The following is a 22,200-nucleotide window of genomic DNA, read 5'->3' on the forward strand; positions in this document are numbered from 1 at the left end:
CTTACACCCCAGTTACATCAAAGACACATATGATTTTGTAGAAAAAATTAAAAACCACATCCCAAAAAATGCCACCTTATTCACAATGGATATTGATAGTTTATACACAAATATTGACATTCCACAAGGCATACAAGCCATAAAAAACATATTTCATAAATATCCTAATAAAAACAGACCAGACAAGGAATTGATACAACTATTAGAAATTAATTTGACCCGAAATGACTTTGAATTTAATGGAGAATTTTTTCTACAAATCAAAGGCACAGCTATGGGCAAGAAATTTGCACCAGCATATGCTAATATTTTTATGGCAGAGTGGGAAACATCAGCCTTAACCTCTTGTATTAAAAAACCTTTATATTATTATAGATACCTGGATGACATCTGGGGTGTATGGCAACACTCAGAAGAGGATTTTGATCACTTCCTAATCACTCTAAACAATCACAATGAATCTATAAAATTGAAATCTACTACCAGCAGGACCTCAGTGGACTTTCTGGACACCACCACATACAAGGGCCAGAACTTCCAAAGCACCAATAACCTGGATATTAAAGTGTTTAAGGAGACAGACACTCACGCTCTGCTTCACAAATCCAGTCATCATCCCAAACACACATATGCAGGCCTGGTAAAGTCACAACTGCTGAGGTTTCACAGAATATGCACTCAAAGGGAGGATTTTAGACAAGCCATGACAACGTTGTTTTCAGCACTTCGCACTAGAGGGTATTCTAGATCTTTCCTCAGGAAATCCTTAAAAACATTCCTGGAAACTAACCCTCAGGTGGTGTCTACAATACTTCCTTTTATCATAACATATTCTGCATCTGCAGTGAGATTGGTTAGAGTGATTAAAACAAACTTTCAAAAAGCACTAAGTGGAACTCAAATTCTACAGGAACACAGAATCGTTGCAGCGTTAAAAAAAAACAGGAACCTGCAAGATTACCTGGTCAAGGCCAAGGTCTCACCCTAAGACCGAGAGGTCAGGGGGAATTTTTTAAGCACCAAACTTGGTTGCGCAGCAAATACAATAAAAATGTGTTCAAAACACTGACATGGGGGAATATACAATCTAAAAACTGTGTATATTTAATAACATGTACACAGTGTGGACTACAATATGTGGGGGAAACCAAAAACTCCATAACTGTGAGATTCACTCAACACAAATACAATATTTTAAGACAAAAAAAGACACACACTCCTCTTATGAGGCATTTTTTACAACATGGATGGCACTTGGTTCAAGCCACGGTTTTACAGACTAATCCGAAGTGGACTGGAGGTCAGAGAAGGAGGGCAGAAAGAGTCTGGATATCTAAGATGGACACCATATATCCTAGGGGCCTGAATGAGAAGTAATACTGGTCTCGGCAGGGTGCAGTGATGGACTGTGCATCTGATCACGTCGCCGGTTCCCGGCAACGTGACCCAGTCTTTGATTTCCTAACCCAACCCTAACCCTAACCCTAACCCTAACCCTATTAATCTACCCAAAGTATCTATACTTGGCCCCACATCAATAAACTACAACATTAAAATGACCTGTCTATGCTAAAAAACAGCCCTTAGGTAACTCTCAAGACATGCAAATGTTAAAGTTATTGACTTTAACATTTAAACAGGATAGTGACTGTTTGATACTTAACCACTTATTAATCAAATACCAATTCACCTTTCTTCCTTTGAGTAGTTGTCATCTTTGACCACACAAGCATCAAATGCTGGATATACCCTGCCTGACTGTTACAATCCAGTGTGGGGCTGTTTCACACACTTGAAGAAACTCAGTGAAAAACAGGGAGGACATGGCCATGACAATGAATAACTTTCTATAATAGACAAAATGCTTTTTATGGAGAAGGTCCAGGCTTTTTGTAACAGATAAATCATCTGATAAAACATAGTATCAACATGATTAAATATACTTGATAAAACATTGTATGAACTTGTATAAACATACTTTTCTTTATGTATCCACCAAAAAAAAAGAAATCAGCTGAAAACAACAGTAGACCCAAGAGAAAGAAAACGACAGGGACAACGGTAAAATGGCTGGTACTAGAATATAAATGTACCTACTTTTATTGTATATTGGGATGTTTGTGAATCTGAACAGGCAGGTCTTGCTGCAATATAAAGGGTAAATACATGATATATATTATAATATACTGAAAAAGTGCATATACACCCAAATTCCAAAAAGCTGTTTGGACCATTGTGTACAAATGTAAAACAAGGTGGTGAACATGCAAGTAATGAAGTTACTGCCTGTGTGAAGGTGAGTAAAACAATAATCAAGCCATTAATAATCAAGGCAGTGATGAAACCACCTCATTGTCGACTGACAGCACACAGCTCATGAGGTGAAGGACTGAGGATGAAGCCCACAGCAGGAGTCAGATCCAGGTCATCCTCTGTCACTGCAGGTGGAGGACTGAAACGAAAGCGCTGGAGGAGGGTGGTGAAGAAGAGGAAGAGCTCCATCTTGGCCAGACTCTCTCCAAGACAAACTCTGCGACCTGTAAAGTAGCAAAGAGTCAAGCTGGATCATTCCTTTACGAGTATAAAGACTGCAATTCTTTGAGAATAAAAACTCTGCAAAGTTGTTTTACCTGCAGAAAAGGCCATGAAGGCAGCTCTCCTGATAAATTTACCCTCCTTATCCAGGAAGTGGGAAGGGTTGAACATGTGTGGGCTCTCCCATTCACTCTCATCATACAGGACAGAAGTAAGTAGAGGAAACACAATAGTCCCCTGTATGCAAAAGAGAACAGGTCTATCATATATCGTCTCAGAACCAAAGGACTGTTTTATTAAAGTTTTCGGAAGTGGATATGGAGCATATCCAGCAAAGACAATTTCATGTTGGAAAGTAGTAAAACAGCTTTGAACAACTGACCTCTTTGATGAAGTAACCCTGGAAGGTGACGTCTCGGCTGGTTATGTGAGGAAGTGACATGGGGACAATGCTGGCGAGTCTCTGTGTCTCATGAATGACGGCATCAGTGTACGGCAGGTTTTTTCGGTCATCTACTCGGATCTGGCGGTTTCCAACCACCCTGCTCAACTCGTCCTGGACCTGGTCTGGAGACACAAACTAAGAATGTTCTTTGCCTGCATTTTTCTGTTCACAAACCTACATGTATTCTATGAGTATATGAGAAGCAAACATATTCCTTTGTCCTTCTGTTCGTCAAGTATTTCAGGCCATTAACTGGTGAAAACATAAATGCACACCTATGAGGAAAGATTCAAACGCTTGGTCTCTGTCCTTACCCTGTATTTGTGGATATTTGGCCATAAGCAGCAAACCCCATCTCAGTGTAGTTGCTGTGGTGTCAGTACCAGCAGCAAACAGGTCCATCACTGTAATTATTAAGTTCTTCTCATGGTAGTGAGTGTCTGTAATGTGTGAGTCCTAAGAGAAAGAACATCCATCCCATGTATTATTATAAAACAGACCTGTGAAGCATTGTTGTTCCTTTTGTTAGCTGAAAAACACCAAAGTTGTTGTCATACCTCCTCTTTCTGCTTCCGACTCAGAAAACAATCCACCAGTCCCCTGCATATGTGAGGGTTCAGTGTCTCTTTCAGGTGCTGGATTAAATCTTTGACATCTCTGACAGTCATCTCAACATTTTTTAATATCAGCTTCCGGTTTTTTATCCAACTGAGCAGCCGGGGAAACATGTTGTAAAGCTGTGACATAATAGTAAAAACAGTACAGATGATTTAAGAAGATTTAAGTATAAACCAAACAAAAATCCAAACACATACATTTCATGCATGCATGCATGCATGCAAAATTTCATGCAACATATAAAATGGAAATATACATTCTGGATACTTTAACACAAACAGTAAGATTTGTTCTATGTGCCACTTGAGTGTAAAAGCACATATTTCATGATGTATTACATGGAATGATCTCATTACAGACAGATATATATACAACATTTGGATGCTATCGAGTCAAAAACCAAACATTAAGTTTACCCGGACTGGTGCAGAACCATTAATGCGTATGATCTCGTTGGCTCGTCTCACCAAGTTTTTGAATCGAGGGTCACTGTATTCAAATCTGCTTCCATACACGATAGAGGAGATAATATTGGATGTTGCATAATTCACTGGACATGTTGTATCAAATGGTTTCCCTGTAAAAAGAAAGCAAGAAACACTGAAATTTTAAAACACAAAAAAGGTTTCATTGAGTTATACCAAAAGATTTGGTTTCTGATTGACTGACCTGACAACTCAAACATAGTCAGTACATATGGTAACACACCATGATGTTGTTTTAAACTGCAGTCTTCTACAATTCAAAAAAAACCCAGCATATCTTTCCCTGTGTAAGTGACCATGACATGAGCACAATAATGCACTCAGAGGTGTGCTGTTATGGAAAATTAAAGATCCAGTAGATGAAATACCACTCTTCCTCATGATGAGGAGCTCTTCATCTCCAACCCATAGAGTATTATTTTTATATATCAGGACACCGTGTCATGTTATTATCACGCACACATATTAACTCCATACCTTTATGCTCATCAAACATTTGAATCAGATGGCAGCATTCCTCTAAGATTTTATCCTCAGCAACTCTTTTGCCCATCCCAAAGTCTCTCAGGGTGGAGAGAGCAAAACGTCTCATCTCTTTCCAGGATTCTCCATTTGCAAACAGAATTCCTATTAAACATGACACGCAAGTTAGAAGTAATTTCTACTAGTCCAACCCGATTGCCAGAACAAAACGTTGGCATTGAACATTTCTGAAACCCACAACACGTGTAATATGTGTTGTATCAACATTTCTACAAATGTAGCATATTAACATTTCTACCCGTTGAATAATGATGGTTTATGGTGTGACAACACTGTGGTTAAGGTCTGGTTAGGTTTAGGCACAAAGACCATTTGGTTAGGGTTAGGGAAGGTTCATGGTTAAAATGGGTTAAAATAGAGTAAAAAACAAAATAAATACGGCCGATATCTTGCTCAAAACACCCACCCGCTTTTGTCAGTTGAAACTGGAAGGGGGCATTGGTTTCAAGGTGGTCTTGAACCATGCTCTCCGCTGATTTCCAACTATAGTTAGTAAGAAACTTACTAACCATCCACCGGCCCCTCCTCCTCCTAAGAGGAAAGTCAGCTCATATAAATCACATGTGAACTACGTCACTTTAGAAATGTTGAAATGATGCGTTTTGTTGAAATGTTAATATGATATGTATTACATGTGTTGAAACGTAGATATTCAATGTTTCTGTGGTTTGCAGAAACGTACAATAACAACGTTTTATTCTGGCGACCAGGCTGACTAGTCTTATACGTCTAACACTGATCAGAAAAGATTTTTAAAAAGTTAACAAATACAATGTAATTTGTGATTTTACTTGTGCTTTAAATGTTCATGTGTAGTATTTCTTTTTGTGCTAAAATGCAAACATATATTAAAGGTTTAATAAAGGAGGGTCATACCATGACCTTGCATGGTATCATAAAGAATGGGGGAGATGTTTCGATCTCCAAACTCTTCTGCGTAGCTGACCAGAGCCTCTTTGACTGTCTTGTATCCAGCCAACCACAACTTTCTTAGGTCCAAAGTAAACTGTAAATACAGACCCATATTTTTTTGAAAGCTGGAAGAAAAGAAATGTAATAACATATATCAGAGATAATGTAAGAACATTTATTATTGCAAAATGTATAAATATAAGGACATTCAAATAGATTGCAACATGTTACAAAATAGGTTATGTTCACATTAGGAGTGCTATTCTTACCTCACACAAGGTTTTGTCAGGTCTCTTGAGATCCAGCTGCAACAGGTTGCCAAACAGGGGCAGAGACCTCGGTCCTGGAGGCTCCCTCCCTATTTCCTGGGAGGTGAAACTACTGGAGACGAGACAGAGGACGAGCAGGACAGCAACAGCCCCCAACAGAGTGGTAGGACTGGAGAAGAGGAAGAACACAAAATCCTCCAAAGGAGACATTTTCTCTTCTGTTGATGGTAGTCCTCTGACTGAGCCTGACAGTTAAAGCACAGTGGCGTTTATGCTGACATTTATTTACCCACAGGATTATTAATCACCTCCCCGCCTTTTTTGGCTCTGTTTGCACAGAGACGTGAGACATATCTCAAAGGAGAAAAAACTCGAAAGCTTAGTTATAATCAACAATTAACATAACTTTTGTAATGTTTCTAAGATGAAGAAAGCAGGACTGAACCCCTGATTTAACATGGTTCTTTACATAATAGCATCTCTGACTCCAGGTACATCTAAGTGTATGTGACCTGTATTGTAGATTAGAAATCCCTGATAGACGCTTCTCATGCAGACTATCACACATTCTTTAAGATGTCTGATTTTCCTGAGCTTTCAGGGCCTTCTGAGTTTAGACCAGTGGTTCCCAACCTTTTGGGCTTGTTAATGCAATTAATATCTCCTTCCGACCCCTTATTGCAGGTTGTATGTTTATGAGCTATGAGGAGCTCAACCTTCTCATATAGTCTTTTGAGGCCTGAAGAAGTAAAATGATCCAGTAGCTTATTAACAGGAAAAAAAAGCAAAAAACAGACTAAAGTACAAGTAGACAACATCACTTGAGTAAATAAAATGAGTAACTTTTCATGTGATAGGTCATTGATCAGTTCATGTCAGAGAAGCAGAGAAAAAACCTGGTCAATGATTGCAGTTATGGAAATCATCAACCTCCTCAATACCATATGGTTAAAAGTTAACAAAGCTGTCGTGTGGGAGGGTGATGGTGGCCTCCCCTCCTTGGGCTCTGTGTGTTTGGCTCCACCCCCCATAGCCATATTAAATTAATTTAATTGATATACACTCAAATAGATATAAATTGATATAAATTAATATAAATAGCTAATTATTTAACCCATTTCACTATTATTGTGGCTGCCTCTGCCGCTACCGCCGCCACAGTACACTATCAAACAAGACTATTATCATTATTACATTATATTGTTGTATTGTTATTATTATCATTACTATTATAATAATTATTGATGCTCTCACTTTTTCTTTCTCCCCCTCCTTTCGCTCTCTTCTTTTCTCACTTTCATTCACCCCCCCCTCCCTTCCCCTTTCCCACAATCAATCCATATTGCTTAGTTGCTTTCTACATTTACTATCTTTTTCATTGTAATATGATGTTGTCATTGCTGTTGTTTGTCATTATTTTTGTTTGTTTGTCTATTTGCTTGATTTGTCTTTTATTTTTTTTCCTTTCCACTATGTCTTGTCAACAGTATCACCAATAAAAAAAAATAAAAAAAACATTTAAAAAAAGTTAACAAAGTACACTTACTAAAGTTTTATTCTTACAATTATGAGGTACATGTACTTTAATGTTTCCATTTTATGCAACAGTATACTTCTACTCTAATTGTACTCGGAGGGATTTAGTTCCTTCTGTTTCAAAGGGAAACACTGTCCTCGTCATTCTTCTACATTTATCTGACAGCTTGTTGCTGGTTATATTACAGATTAAGATTTTACACACAAAATATATTATCAACAATAAAATTTGATGCATTATTATAGATTATATTAGAAAACTATCCAGCAGGATATAAAGCAGTTAACATGAGCTCCACCTTAAATAGACATTAAGTAAATGTTAGTACATTGTGCTAAAAATACTTCTGCACTTTTATCTAAGCTAAAAATTTAAATACATGACTTTTACTTTTAACAGACTATGTTAAGTGTGGTATTAATAGTCCCCACCAATGCCAACATTCTCAATTAGACAAAGAGTGAAAATAAGGTACTAAGGAGGCCCCATGACTGAGTTTGCCTAGGGCCCCTAAATCACATCCACATCCTGCTTATGAATAATCCTGCTGTGGATCATATTATAATATTTAAAAGGAACAGGACTCACCTCAATGTTATTCTTACAAGCAGTGAGAGGAAATAAACCACAAAATAAATAGCAGCCTGCAGGTTAAAGGTAGGACCATGTGACTGTCAACCTCCAATGAAGTCTCAGTCTACAGTGAGCTGGTAGTCTCCTCTCACTATCAGGTGTTTCTATGTAAGAGGTGCATTGGATGTGAGTGAGACTTTTAACTGTAAATAAGGTGTCTAAAATTAATCACAGAATAGTTCTTCCTCCTCTTTGGTGGCCCTCTAGTTGCTGGCGCCCTATGTGACCTATCTCAACTATGCCCTGAACATTGAAGGTTTTTCTTATCATAATCATTCCTCCTGTTCATACTGGCCATTTAAAGCCTCCCTCTGTGCAAAAATATATTTAAACGTTTATCTGAAGCTCATATGAGGCTTCAGCCATCCAAATTGTGAAATAAAGATATCTTTCAATGTTAGTTTTTTTAGTGCCAAAGTCCCTCTTTATTGCTATACTTCCATGTTAAATATACTTGTTCTTTATGTATCCACCGAAAAACCCTGAAAACAATAGTATGTCAGGATTTTTACAGAAAGAAAACAGCAGGGACAACAGTAAAATGTCTGGTATTAGAATATGAATGTTGCTTACTTTTATTGTAATTTTGGATGTTTGTGAATCTGAACATGCAGTTTTAATTTATTTACAGTAAATTACATGATTTCTGCAAGTGTAACAGGGGACTATATTAGCCTCACACTTTATATCACCCCTGTTAAGTTTCTTTTATATTGCTGATAATAGTGACAGCTTACAGTCTCTGTGTTGTGTTGTGATAATGATGGTGGACAAGCATAAAGACTCTGCAATTCTTTGAGAATAAAAACTCTGCAAAGTTGTTTTACCTGCAGAAAAGGCCATGAAGGCAGCTCTCCTGATAAATTTACCCTCCTTATCCAGGAAGTGGGAAGGGTTGAACATGTGTGGGCTCTCCCATTCACTCTCATCATACAGGACAGAAGCAAGCAGAGGAAATACAATAGTCCCCTGTATGCAAAAGAGAACAGGTCTATCATATAACGTCTCAGAACCAAAGGACTGTTTTAAGAGGTGGATGAATATATTCAACAAAGACAATTTCATGTTGGTAAGTAGCGAAACAGCTTTGAACAACTGACCTCTTTGATAAAGTAACCCTGGAAGGTGACGTCTCGAGTGGTTATGTGAGGAAGTGACATGGGGAGAATACTGGTGAGTCTCTGTGTCTCATGAATGACGGCATCAGTGTACGGCAGGTTTTTTCAGTCATCTACTCGGATCTGGCAGTTTCCAACCATCCTGTTCAACTCGTCCTGGACCTGGTCTGGAGACACAAACTAAGAATGTTCTTTGCCTGCATTTTTCTGTTCACAAACCTACATGTATTCTATGAGTATATGAGAAGCAAACATATTCCTTTGTCCTTCTGTTCGTCAAGTATTTCAGGCCATTAACTGGTGAAAACATAAATGCACACCTATGAGGAAAGATTCAAACGCTTTGTCTCTGTCCTTACCCTGTATTTGTGGATATTTGGCCATAAACAGCAAACCCCATCTCAGTGTAGTTGCTGTGGTGTCAGTACCAGCAGCAAACAGGTCCATCACTGTAATTATTAAGTTCTTCTCATGGTAGCGAGTGTCTGTAATGTGTGAGTCCTAAGAGAAAGAACATCCATCCCATGTATTATTATAAAACAGACCTGTGAAGCATTGTTGTTCCTTTTGTTAGCTCTCGTCACAGACTCATATATATTCAGCATTTGGATGCTATCGAGTCAAAAACCAAACAGTAAGTTTACCTGGATTGGTGCAGATCCAGTAATGCGTATGTTCTCATTTGCTCGTCTCACCAAGTTTTTGAATCAAGGGTCACTGTATTCAAACCTGCTTCCATACACGATAGAGGAGATAATATTGGATGTTGCATAATTCACTGGACATGTATCAAATGGTTTCCCTGTAAAAAGACAGCAAGAAACAATGACATTATAAAACATAAGATTTGGTTTCTGACTGATTGATATGACAACTCAAACATAGTCAGTACATATGGTAACACACCATGATGATGTTTTAAACTGCAGTCTTCTACTATTCAAAAAAAAAAGCATATCTTTCTCTGTGTAAGTGACTATGACATGAGCACAATAATGCACTCAGAGGTGTGCTGTTATGGAAAATGAAAGACCCAGTAGATGAAATATCACTCTTCCTCATGATGGCGGGGGGCACTTGGTGGAGGTGGAGTGGGGGACAGAGGAGGACGGGTGCTTGCTGTCCTCCGCAGGGCGGGATCTCTTACATTTGACTTAATGTATTTCATTTTTTTCATGCTAATCTGTGATTGGCCATGACACGTAAAATGACGCTCCAAGGGAGGCTGTCCTCCCTTACCAATCAACAACCAGAATGCAATATTGACATCGAGTTGGTCAGATGATAGTTTCCAGATTTCATCTTCCATTCTCTCCACTGTAAGGCAGAGTAGCAGCAGTAGATAGCTCCTTGTGTTAGCCAATGCAACAGCTGGCTTGTTGTAGCAGCCTGAAGGACTCTTTATACATCCATGGAAGGACTGTTAAGGACTGTTGTTAAGCTAGCGGGAGAAATGATCTGGACTGTGCAGCGCAGCAGCAGCAGGACGCTGCCGGGGAGGCTGGAGAGAGAAGCAACCAAGAAACAACCAGGAGAGTTAGCTTGTTTGTCATTGTTGCTAATGATATCAGACTGGTTAACCAGCAGCCACAAAGTTCTGTTAACTAACAAACAAGTTGACCAACAGTCACAAATGGACGTTATGACATGAATATTTCATCTCCATGAAAGAAAGAAGAAGACGTCAGATAATGTGAGTCAGATACAGCTTCTCTCTCTGTGTCTCTTTGGTCGCTAACTTCATCTCTGATGATTAAATGTCTCTGTGTGGCTTTTTTGTGTTTTTTATCTCCTTAACAAGAATGCAGCAGAGATCATATAATGTGTTGTGGGTATGTGTGTGTGTGTTTGTGTGTGTGTGTGTGTTATGAGATATAATACTCATCAGAAAAGATATACAATGTGATTTGTGATTTTACTTGTGCTCTAAGTGTTCATCTCTAGTATTTCTTTTTGTGCTACCATGCAAACATACATTAAAGGTTTAAAAAGGAGGGTCACACCATGACCTCAACTGGTGTCATAAAAAATGGGGGAAATGTCTCGGTCTCCAAACTCTTCTACATAGCTGACCAGAGCCTCTTTGACTGTCTTGTATCCAGCCAACACCACCACTTTCTTGGTTCCAAAGTAAATACAAATCCATATTGTTTTGAAAGCTGGAAGAAACAAAATGCAATAACATATATCAGAGACAATGTAAGAACATTTATTATTGCAAAATGTATAAATAAAAGGACATTCAAATGGATTGCAACATGTTACAAAATGGCTTATGTTCACATTAGGAGTGCTATTCTTACCTCACACAGGGTTTTGTAGGGTCTGTTGAGATCCAGCTGTAACAGGTTGCCAAGCAGGGGCAGAGACCTCGGTCCTGGAGGCTCCCTCCCTATTTCCTGGGAGGTGAAACTACTGGAGACGAGACAGAGGATGAGCAGGACAGCAACAGCCCCCAACAGAGTGGTAGGACTGGAGAAGAGGAAGAAAACTAAATCTTTCAAAGGAGACATTTTATCTTCTATTGATGGTAGTCCTCTGACTGAGCCTGAGACAGTGGTGTTTGTGGATTAATCTCACCAATGAATATGCCTGCAGTTATAGGGTTACTAATTATCTGCCCGCCCTTTTGGTCTCTGTTTACACACAGGTATGAGATAAGTCTCAAAAGGAGAGAAAACTTGACAATTTAATTACAAAGACTTGTTTGGCAAAGGATTAATCCTTTCTTGGCAAGTAGACATAACTTCCACAATGAACAACTCAGAAAATAACAGCTTTTTTTTTTAAAGTCATAGCATCACTGATTTCAGCTACATTTAGTTTAAAAAGTAGGTGACCTGTTCTGTAGGTTACAAATCCCTGATAAATGGTTCTGCTGCAGACTATTACACATTATTTTAGATGTTCTATGATTTACCTGAAGCCCTATGAGTTAGTTTTGTCTAACACTCATCTCATCAGAAAAGATCCAGCCAACACCACCACTTTCTTGGTTCAAAAGTAAACTGTAAATACAGATCCATACTTCTTTGAAACCTGGAAAAAATGCAGTGACATATATCAGAGATAATGTACAAATATTTAATGTAAAAATTTTTTTGCAAAAATTTGAAAAAGAAAATATATTCAACTAGATTGTAAACTGTTACAAAATAGGTTATGTTCACATTAGGAGTGCTACATTTACCTCACACAAGGTTTTGTCAGGTCTCTTGAGATCCAGCTGCAACAGGTTGCCAAACAGGGGCAGAGACCTCGGTCCTGGAGGCTCCCTCCCTATTTCCTGGGAGGTGAAACTACTGGAGACGAGACAGAGGACGAGCAGGACAGCAACAGCCCCCAACAGAGTGGTAGGACTGGAGAAGAGGAAGAACACAAAATCCTCCAAAGGAGACATTTTCTCTTCTGTTGATGGTAGTCCTCTGACTGAGCCTGACAGTTAAAGCACAGTGGCGTTTATGCTGACATTTATATCATCATAGAATTTCCCTACACCTACAAGATTATTAATCACCTCCCCGCCTTTTTTGGCTCTGTTTGCACAGACGTGAGACATATCTCAAAGGAGAAAAAACTCGAAAGCTTAGTTATAATCAACAACAATTAACATAACTTTTGTAATGTTTCTAAGATGAAGAAAGCAGGACTGAACCCCTGATTTAACATGGTTCTTTACATAATAGCATCTCTGACTCCAGGTACATCTAAGTGTATGTGACCTGTATTGTAGATTAGAAATCCCTGATAGACGCTTCTCATGCAGACTATCACACATTCTTTAAGATGTCTGATTTTCCTGAGCTTTCAGGGCCTTCTGAGTTTAGACCAGTGGTTCCCAACCTTTTGGGCTTGTTAATGCAATTAATATCTCCTTCCGACCCCTTATTGCAGGTTGTATGTTTATGAGCTATGAGGAGCTCAACCTTCTCATATAGTCTTTTGAGGCCTGAAGAAGTAAAATGATCCAGTAGCTTATTAACAGGAAAAAAAAGCAAAAAACAGACTAAAGTACAAGTAGACAACATCACTTGAGTAAATAAAATGAGTAACTTTTCATGTGATAGGTCATTGATCAGTTCATGTCAGAGAAGCAGAGAAAAAACCTGGTCAATGATTGCAGTTATGGAAATCATCAACCTCCTCAATACCATATGGTTAAAAGTTAACAAAGCTGTCGTGTGAGAGGGTGATGGTGGCCTCCCCTCCTTGGGCTCTGTGTGTTTGGCTCCACCCCCCATAGCCATATTAAATTAATTTAATTGATATACACTCAAATAGATATAAATTGATATTTATATATCAATTTATATCTATTTGAGTGTATATCTATTTCACATATTTTCCTAACCCTAACCCCTGCGTGAGTCCTGCGTGAGTCCTGCGTGAGTTCTATGTAAGTCCTGCATGAGTCCTGCGTGAGTCCTGCGTGAGTCCTGCGTGAGGCAAAGTCAGAGGCAGACACATCCAGTTCTAGCTCCAGATACTGGGTTTATGGTTATGATAGTAACTGAAATCAAACAAAATATTTTTTAAAAATCACATAAATTATTTTAATAACTAATTAAATAAAATTGTTTTAATAACCTTATAATTACTGATTTGTAATATTTTATGAACTAATAATGACACCTCTCATAAACGGTCGGGCCTGCAGAGAAGGTCCTGAAGGTCCTGACGGACCTCCTCTGGTCGCTGGTTTCCATTGGACTGAACTGTAAACTTATCCAGGACGACGGCATCCTAAAGGGTAGAGAAGTTAGCTTGTTCCTGGAGGCTCATTGCTTCAAACTGAGACAATCTGCAGCTTTAAGCAACCTGCTGTGGTTCACTCACACACCCTGCAGTTCTCCTGAGCAGCTCAGTCACATCCACCTTACAAGCAACAACTACATTACTAATTAATATACTTGTTGCTTGCTGCCTAAACAAATAAGCAACTGTTTGCTAACAAGTTCAATATATCAAGTTAAAAGCTGATGATATGTCAGTGTTGTGTTCACTACTTGTTTCTGATGGAAACTATTGTGCGTGCAGTGTTGTATGAATGTCTTATTAACATGTTGATCAGCTGTTTTCTGTCTGATCTGAAGGCAGCTGAGGATGTTAATCTGTTTCCTCCTCTGCTCTCTGACTCCTCTGTATTACACATGAATGTAGGAGTTCTCTGTGTTGTGTGATCACCTCTCACTGATCAACATTCATTTATTTCAACCAAAGCCGTTTCTACTCAAACCAAATCTGCATCATATTCCATCTGCATATATATGACAACAAATTCTACTTTTTACTCATAAAAAACTTCATTTAAGGAATTTAGCTGCATTAACATCAAGATCAAAACAAACTATAAACAAAATAAAATATTTTGATCAAAATGTTTTGAATAAACTATAAATTCATGAGCAGCAATAAACAGTTCTTTACTTTCTCCTTGTTTTTCTTTCAACACCATTAACGTTACATCCTGTGATTCTTCATCACTTCTGTCTCGTCTCTCCTGATTCCTTCACTCAGTCTGGAAATGTAAAAAGCTTCCTCTTAAGAGTCTGACAGAGCATGAAGCAGAACTTTAACTTGTACGGTGTTAATTACAGTAATTGTGGACAAACGACACACAGTGTGAATACATCAGCAGTCAAGCTATCAAACTATCAGCTACATTAACAACTGGACACAGGTAAGCTGAAGCAGAGTGTGAAGCTCAGTGGAACTGAGACGTCACACTGACTTTGTTTCCATGTTTGTAAAACATGATAAAAAGTCATCAGGCAGCAGGACCGACCCAGCGACCTACAGAGAGCTGAGGCAGAATCTGATGAAGGAACTGTAAACTGTTTCCTTCCCGGCTTCTTTAATGTTATTGAACCATAACAACTGTGTTGTAGTGAAAAGTAAAAGACAGCAAACGAGTCAGTGACGCCAGATAAGCACTATAATGATAATAAACAGGACTTTACATGATGAGCTGAATGTCATCAGGAGAACTCAGAGCTTCACCAGGATCACATTTGATTTAACTGCATGTAAAGATATTGATTGTTAACAATCAGTTGAATCATTTCAACCAGACAGGAGCTTTAAGGAGACAATCAGCAGACTTTCATTCATTCTTTCAAACCAGCTGTAAACACGAGTTGTTTTTGTCCAACATCATCAGCATACAGAGGAGATCAGATGAACTTATAATCAACAAGCTGCTTCACACTTCAGTGATTTTAGGAGATTTAATGTCACTAAAGTTTCTGTTTGATGGGAGCTGTTGTTCTCATGATGTCATGTGATCTAATGTGATGACTGAATGTGTCTCGTCAGATCCAACAGTTCATATCATCAGACTGGTCGTCCTGCTGGTGACTCTGCTGTTGGTCGTCGCTGTCGTCGTTTTCATCCTGAAGGTACTGAACACATGTTTGTTGTTTAGAGGACTGGTTGAAATGAAGCACTCAGCCTGTTTATATTGAACTGAAGAGAGGAGTGATGCAGTAACTTAGATCTGTGTTGTCATGTCTCTCCAGGCCAGCAGGGGGCAGAAGTCAGGCCCACAGGAGAACATTGAGCTGGATTCTTATAACCTCGGTGTTTCCAGAGCTGAAGGAGAGCCGGCTGAAGAGGAAGGAGCCCAGGGAGCAGAGTAGGACCTCCAAGGAGCCACAAACCACCGAAGAAGAAAATCATCTTTGGTTTCATCTCTCCTCTCAGTCTCAGCCTGGTTTTTGCAGCCCAGTACGGCGAGGAATGACGTCCATACTGGTCGATTCCACAGCTTCTGATTTACATCCAGCAGCAACGCTCAGTGCCACAACAGGAAGTAGCGAGACCTTTATTAAGACCAGTAGAAGAAGAGCAGAGAGGAGATCTGATTGGACCATTTGTAACATGATTATCTGTATATAGTTATATTTTATCATCATTAACTTCTCTCATGTGAACAGCTGTAACTTTTTTTACTTAAATATTTTGATGAATCCAGAGTTTTATGGTCTCATCTGGATAAACGTTGAGTCAACAAATCATTTAAAAATCCATCCAGTTGTTTGATGAGTTTATATCTTTTTTCTTCACTTTTATATACTATAAACTACTTATTCAGCTGAAATGTGTCATTGCTTCTTTTAAGAATATTTGCTTTTTGAGTTAAAGTAACTGAATAAAAGAAAAAGTTATCGAGTGAAATCAAATGTTTTATCTTTGTTTTGCTGTTTTTAAGAAAAAAATCTGATGTTTGACAGAATTTAAAGCACATGTGTTTCTGCTGAATGTTCACTCATTTATTATATGTGACAGTTTCATGCTAATAAATCAGTTTCTAATGTATCAATAACACTTTTACACTTTGTTTTATTTTGAATGTCAGACCCCCAAATATAATTATCATTTCCATGATATTCTGGTCAGTTTAGTGCACCTCTCCCTCTCCACACTGAAAATCAAAAAATACAATTATTGTTTGATTTGTGACAATAAAAGAAAAAGACAGAAACAAAGTGTTAAACTGCACTTATAAGGACACAATCAGATGTGTTGATGTCTGACTGTTGGTGCTGCAGTTTGACTTCCTGCTCAGCTGATACAACACATGACACCTGTGTGATGTCACTGATGTCAGGTGAGTCCATCATGAGAGAATCCAGAGCGAAACACACAGGAGACAAAGTGAACACATCAGATCACATCAGCTTTCTGCTCGGCTTCTCATTTACTGTCAGCGTGCAGCAGATAATGATTCACATCAGGGTTTCAAACCTCCACCAAACGCTCTGTTGAAAGCAGTTAGTTTGACTTTAAAGTGTGTTTAGTTGCAGCAGCAGACTGAAGGAAACATCTTAACCAGCAGAGTGTGAAGAGAAAACCAACCAAAACCTTCTCACACAGTGATGTTCTCTCCTTCTGCAGCCAACAACATCCAAAGCAACTTGAGACAGTTTGACTTTCTGTGTCCTCTTTGTTCATTTGTATTATTTTGTTAGAAGTGTCGGCCAGGTCTCTCTCCTCACATTTAACATTTGTCACTCAGGTTTTGTTTGTTTTGTGTTTTTTTAAAATGTTTAAGTCAAACCTCAGAAAAAGATGCACATAAAGCAGAATGTACAGTCTTTGTACCTTCATCTCAATGGATTTCCTGTTCTGAAGCACAGGGCTTATATAGAATACAGAATGTAGAAATAGAATTTATTAAAAAAAAGGCTCGAAATTCTTTTTTTTTAAATTTATTTGCAAGTTTCATTTTTCTTGATAAGGTTAATATAAACCCTAATCCTTCAACATTACTAACAACAGCTACAATATTAACAGTTCAGTTATACGTCAGCTGTGTCTATAAATAAGCACAGACACAGTGGTCTGCCTACAGTATGCTTAGCAATCTCCCAACTATTTTATGAAACTTAACAGCCTCTCGTGTAATTTGTCAAACTCTAAACTTTTCCAACTTCAACATGAATTGGCTGCAAAATGATCGCAAGTCCTCTGTTAATATATCAAATCCACTAATCTGTCAACAGCAGCCTCGTCCAAAAACTATAGACTTCAGATCATTTATCATCATTGATGAACCTGACAAAGAAGATTATGTCATTTTTAAACAGTACTTTGCCTTAAACATCATCACAATACCTGCTAGCTTTCCCTTTAGTGAGGTGCATGAAGTCCCGCTGCAGAGAATGACTGACATCCTCACTGACGACCTGCATGATGAGACGTCAGATTACATTTTCATTTTTATTTTGACCCCATAACAGCGTGTTGACATGTAAATATAAATGCAACAGACGGGGGGCGCTGTTTCACTCACTGCATTTGAATACTGTCCACCGTACAGCAGGTTACGTCTTTAAAGATGAAAGTTCAAATGCTGTTTTCATTTTCAAATTGCAGAAAAATGCATTTTAATTTTAATTGTGAGGTAAATATTGATGCATAAATGGAAAATCAGGTTACATTGTCTATATTGCATTTTAATTTTCAAATTTGAATAACATTTGAATATTGTCCACAGTACAGCAAGTACGACTTTGAAAAATTAAATGTCAAACAACTTTTCCATTTTCATTTTAGTAGTTTTATTTAATTTTAATATGTCCATCCAGTATGTCAACATAATGCAAATTGTATTATTGCATTTTCATTTTAATTTTTACTCAAATAACACATACATACAGTATTATAATGCTATTATGGAATTACATTTTCATTTTCAAGTTTACATGATCATATCCCCCATAGGCTTCCATACAGCTCGCTCAGAAATATTAACATATAATCTCCAATATTATAGGAATGATGTTCCATCAGTGGACCAATCACATCATGAGAGATAGAGATCATTATTCATTGATCCTTCATGTCCAAAGCTTCATACTGATTGTTTAAATTTAAACTGAGATTAAACATTATGTGTATTAGAGATTTGAGGTCAGCAGCTGCTCTAACAAACTGACAGAGTCTCAGAGTTATAACAGAAGGACATGAAGAGGTTTGATTCTGAGTTTACAATTACAATTTACAATTTCACTTAGCAGACGCTTTTATTCAAAGCAACATACATCTGAGACTGATTCAACACCAACAGGGATCCAGTCAGGAGACAACAACACAAGTAAGTGACGTAAAGCTTAAGTTTGAGTCTGATAGGACGTAGATGCCAACAGGCGGCGCACAGAGGCAACGCATAGAGTACATAGAAGCAGCTTTATTTATTTATTTATTTATTTTATTTTTGTCTTTTTGTTTTTTCTCTACCTTCAGTTCGTCAGGTGCAGAGATGTTTTCTGGGTCTTTAGTCTTCTCTTAAAGATTGAGAGGGACTCTGCAGATCAAACAGAGTTTGGTAACTTGTTCCACCACCGGGGAACAACAGAGGAGAAGGGTCTAGCTAGTGACTTAGGGTCCTGTTGTGGTACCAGGCGCCTTTCATTGGCAGAGCGTAGTGAGCAGGAGGGAGTGTTGACCTGAATGAGGGAGTTCAGGTAGGCGGGAGCTGTTTTAGTTGCTGTTTTGTAAGCGAGTGTCAGGGTTTTGAATTTGATGCGGGCAACAACTGGGAGCCAGTAGAGGGATATGAACAGCAGGGTGATGTGCTGTTTTGGGCTGATTGAAGACCAGATGTGCCGCTGCGTTCTGGATCATCTGCAGAGGTTTGAACGTACATGCGGGGAGGCCTGCCAGTAAGGAGTTGCAGTAGTCAATGCGTGATATTACGAGAGTCTGTAGCAGGAGTTGTGCTGCCTGCTCAGACAGGTAGAGTCTGATCTTCCTGATGTTGTACAGGACAAACCAACACGACTGAGCAACTGAGGCCACGTGAACCTTAAAGGTTAGTTGGTCATCGATCATGACACTCAAGTTACAGGCAGACTTTGTGGGCATGAGTTGGGTTGATTCCAGCTGGTTGCTGATGTTTTGTTGTATGGAGGGAGTGGCTGGGATGGTAAGGCTCAAACTCTGTCTTAGAGAGGTTGAGTTGAAGGTGACGTGTTATCTTATCGTATCCTATTGTATAGTATCGTATATTATTGTTTCGTATTGTATCGTATTGTATTGTATCGTACGTTATTGTATTGTATCACGTATCATTGTTGCTCATCACCAGTGTTTTCTCTGTAAAACTGAAACTCTTTATGTGAATCTTAACCAACATATTTCCATTTCCTGTTATGTGACCGGCCTGCTGTGATTGGTTGTCTGTTGCAGGTGGTCCAGCCCATCAGTCCGGTCTCTGTCAGGGAGACTCGGTCCTGCAGCTGAACGGACTGCCTGTGGAAACCTGGAAGTGTGTCGACCTGGCCCACGCCATCAGGCCATCAGATAGCCAACGCAACAGTTAGCTTGTTGTAGCAGCCTGAAGGACTCTTTATACATCTATGGAAGGACTGTTAAGGACTGTTGTTAAGCTAATGGGAGAAATGATCTGGACTGTGCAGCGCAGCAGCAGCAGGACACCGCCAGGGAGGCTGGAGAGAGAAGCAACTGGAGAAACAACCAGGAGAGTTAGCTTGTTTGTCATTGTTGCTAATGATATCAGACTGGTTAACCAGCAGCCACAAAGTTCTGTTAACTAACAAACAAGATGACCAACAGCCACAAATGGATGTTATAACATGAATACTTCATCTCCATGATAGAAAGAAGAAGACATCAGATAACGTGAGTCAGATACAGCTTCTCTCTCTCTGTCTCTTTGGTCGCTAATTTCATCTCTGATGGTTAAATGTCTCTCTGTGTGGCTGTTGTGTGAATTTATCTCCTTAACAAGAATGCAGCAGAGATATATATATAATGTGTTGTGGGTAGTTTGCTTGTTGAAGTTACAGTGAGCTGTCTGGACTCACTCATTCATGTGGAATTGATCCCGTTTTTAATTGAGTGGTTGTTCAGTCACCTGTTGATTTTGTGTGATTAGTGAATGAGTGCAGGAGGTCTGGCTGCTCCCCCACGGTTCAGCAGGCATATGAACTGCGGATTAATTGCAAAATTTAATGTCTCTTTTAAGACAAAGTAAACAAACTGCTGTAAGTACAAGTCATGGCCAGACAGCGTGTCGCTAACAGGAATTTTGAAGAGCAACGATCCAACCAGCATCTAACGAGTCCGAAGTGACATCTGTAGGTGTGTTTACACGCTTTTGATGTGCTGCAGCTGAGAAGCTAATTAGCATCTAGCTGCTAACTGACGTTAGCGGTGAATGTTTATTTGGTGGCTCGTTCAACAAGCTGCAGGACGAGACGTGTGTTCATGTTTCTAAGTTATCATCAAGTTTTGATGATGTGGACAGAGGCTGTTTCATTCACCACCATGTTTAAAAGAGGAAGGTATCATGCCTCATATTGCAATAACTGAGCATTGAATATTTCATATATTTTATTTTATTTTATTTAAGCATTGGACATCTTAAATGTTGTTTGTCTTGAATGTTTTCATTTAAGACCATGGGCAAAAGTTCATTGCTGTTTCGTGCTGTAAGAGTGTTACAGAATAAATAGAAAACAAAGTTTTATTGTCTCCCCTTTTTTTTTTTGCTGATCCAAAAAATGATCCGATCCGTGACTCAAATCCGATACGATGCAAACCGTTAGTTTTGTGATCCGTTGCACCCCTAGTGTTAACATGTCAGCTTTGTAGACTATATTCTGTATATCGTGCACATAAATAAGAGTGTGTAAGTCATGTATTTGATACATGCATTAATACTTTCTGATGTGAACCTACACTTTTAGATCCGTGAATGTTTTTAGTGTTCAGTCTTTCTAGTATTCAGCACTGATCTGTTCCTGTATCACGTTATAAGCTTTGTGCTACTTTATATGTTTCTGTATACTAAGAAAATACACAGGAAACACGTGTAAATCATGTGATATGTTGTCTGTTTTTGATGAGAACATAAATCTGTTGTCACAATAGAACAATACTATAAATTTGAATTTCACTTTGTTGGTAAAATCTCACATCTGAACCAGTCCATGGCTAAAATGAGCTCTTCTTTGTTTAGAAACCATATGTATATGCTAAATGTCTTTAAAGAAGCAGCCTTTACACCACTCAGGGGTTTTTGTTTTTAAAAGCAAATTGTTTTATTGGCATATAAAATTGCCCCCCCCCCCACCCCTCTGATGTCATCAGGTGGGGGACAATGATATAGTTTGATGCGGTTTGTTGGTATTCCTCCTGTCCTCCCCAATTTTTTGAGTCATCAGCTGCCACTGGTGTGGGAGTTGAATGCAGCTCATTTTTGTAGGATACAGCAGAAAGGTCTATATACATACAGTAGATTATATACAAACTTTGTATGAAGTTTGGTGTTATTATCATTTATTTTACAATAATTATAGGTCTTATATTTATAATTCAGTAGTGGGGATGACCTATGAGGGGAAGGGAATAAATGGAGTGAGGGTGACAGTTTATTGATAAAGTGCTGCAGAAAAATAACATCAAAACTAAAATTTGTAGCTCTGTACTGCAGTTTTTCCTTTATTAGGACCCGAGCACCTAGCGGTTCACTCACACTCTCCATTCAAATATATAAGTATCAGTTACTTATTGTCTCTACACACCTGACAGTACACATGTCAATCACACTTTCACCAGGTCATGTGGGTCAAAAGTC

General features: G+C 38.6%; 1 long non-coding RNA gene and 1 pseudogene across 1 annotated transcript; both read right to left on the bottom strand.

Moving 5' to 3' along the window:
* Window positions 1–2,264: 2,264 nt before the first annotated feature.
* On the bottom strand, window positions 2,265–6,080 carry LOC121881549 (annotated as a pseudogene).
* An 8,829-nt stretch (window positions 6,081–14,909) lies between these two features.
* LOC121881565 lies at window positions 14,910–17,959 on the bottom strand. The gene is made up of 3 exons (XR_006091819.1): window positions 17,890–17,959; window positions 17,712–17,782; window positions 14,910–15,916 (listed from the first exon to the last, which is right to left on the bottom strand). It is a non-coding gene; the product is annotated as an uncharacterized LOC121881565 (long non-coding RNA).
* Between the last annotated feature and the right edge of the window lie 4,241 nt (window positions 17,960–22,200).

Source organism: Thunnus maccoyii, chromosome 2 (assembly GCF_910596095.1).
Source record: "Thunnus maccoyii chromosome 2, fThuMac1.1, whole genome shotgun sequence".
NCBI classification, from domain to species: Eukaryota; Metazoa; Chordata; class Actinopteri; order Scombriformes; family Scombridae; genus Thunnus; species Thunnus maccoyii.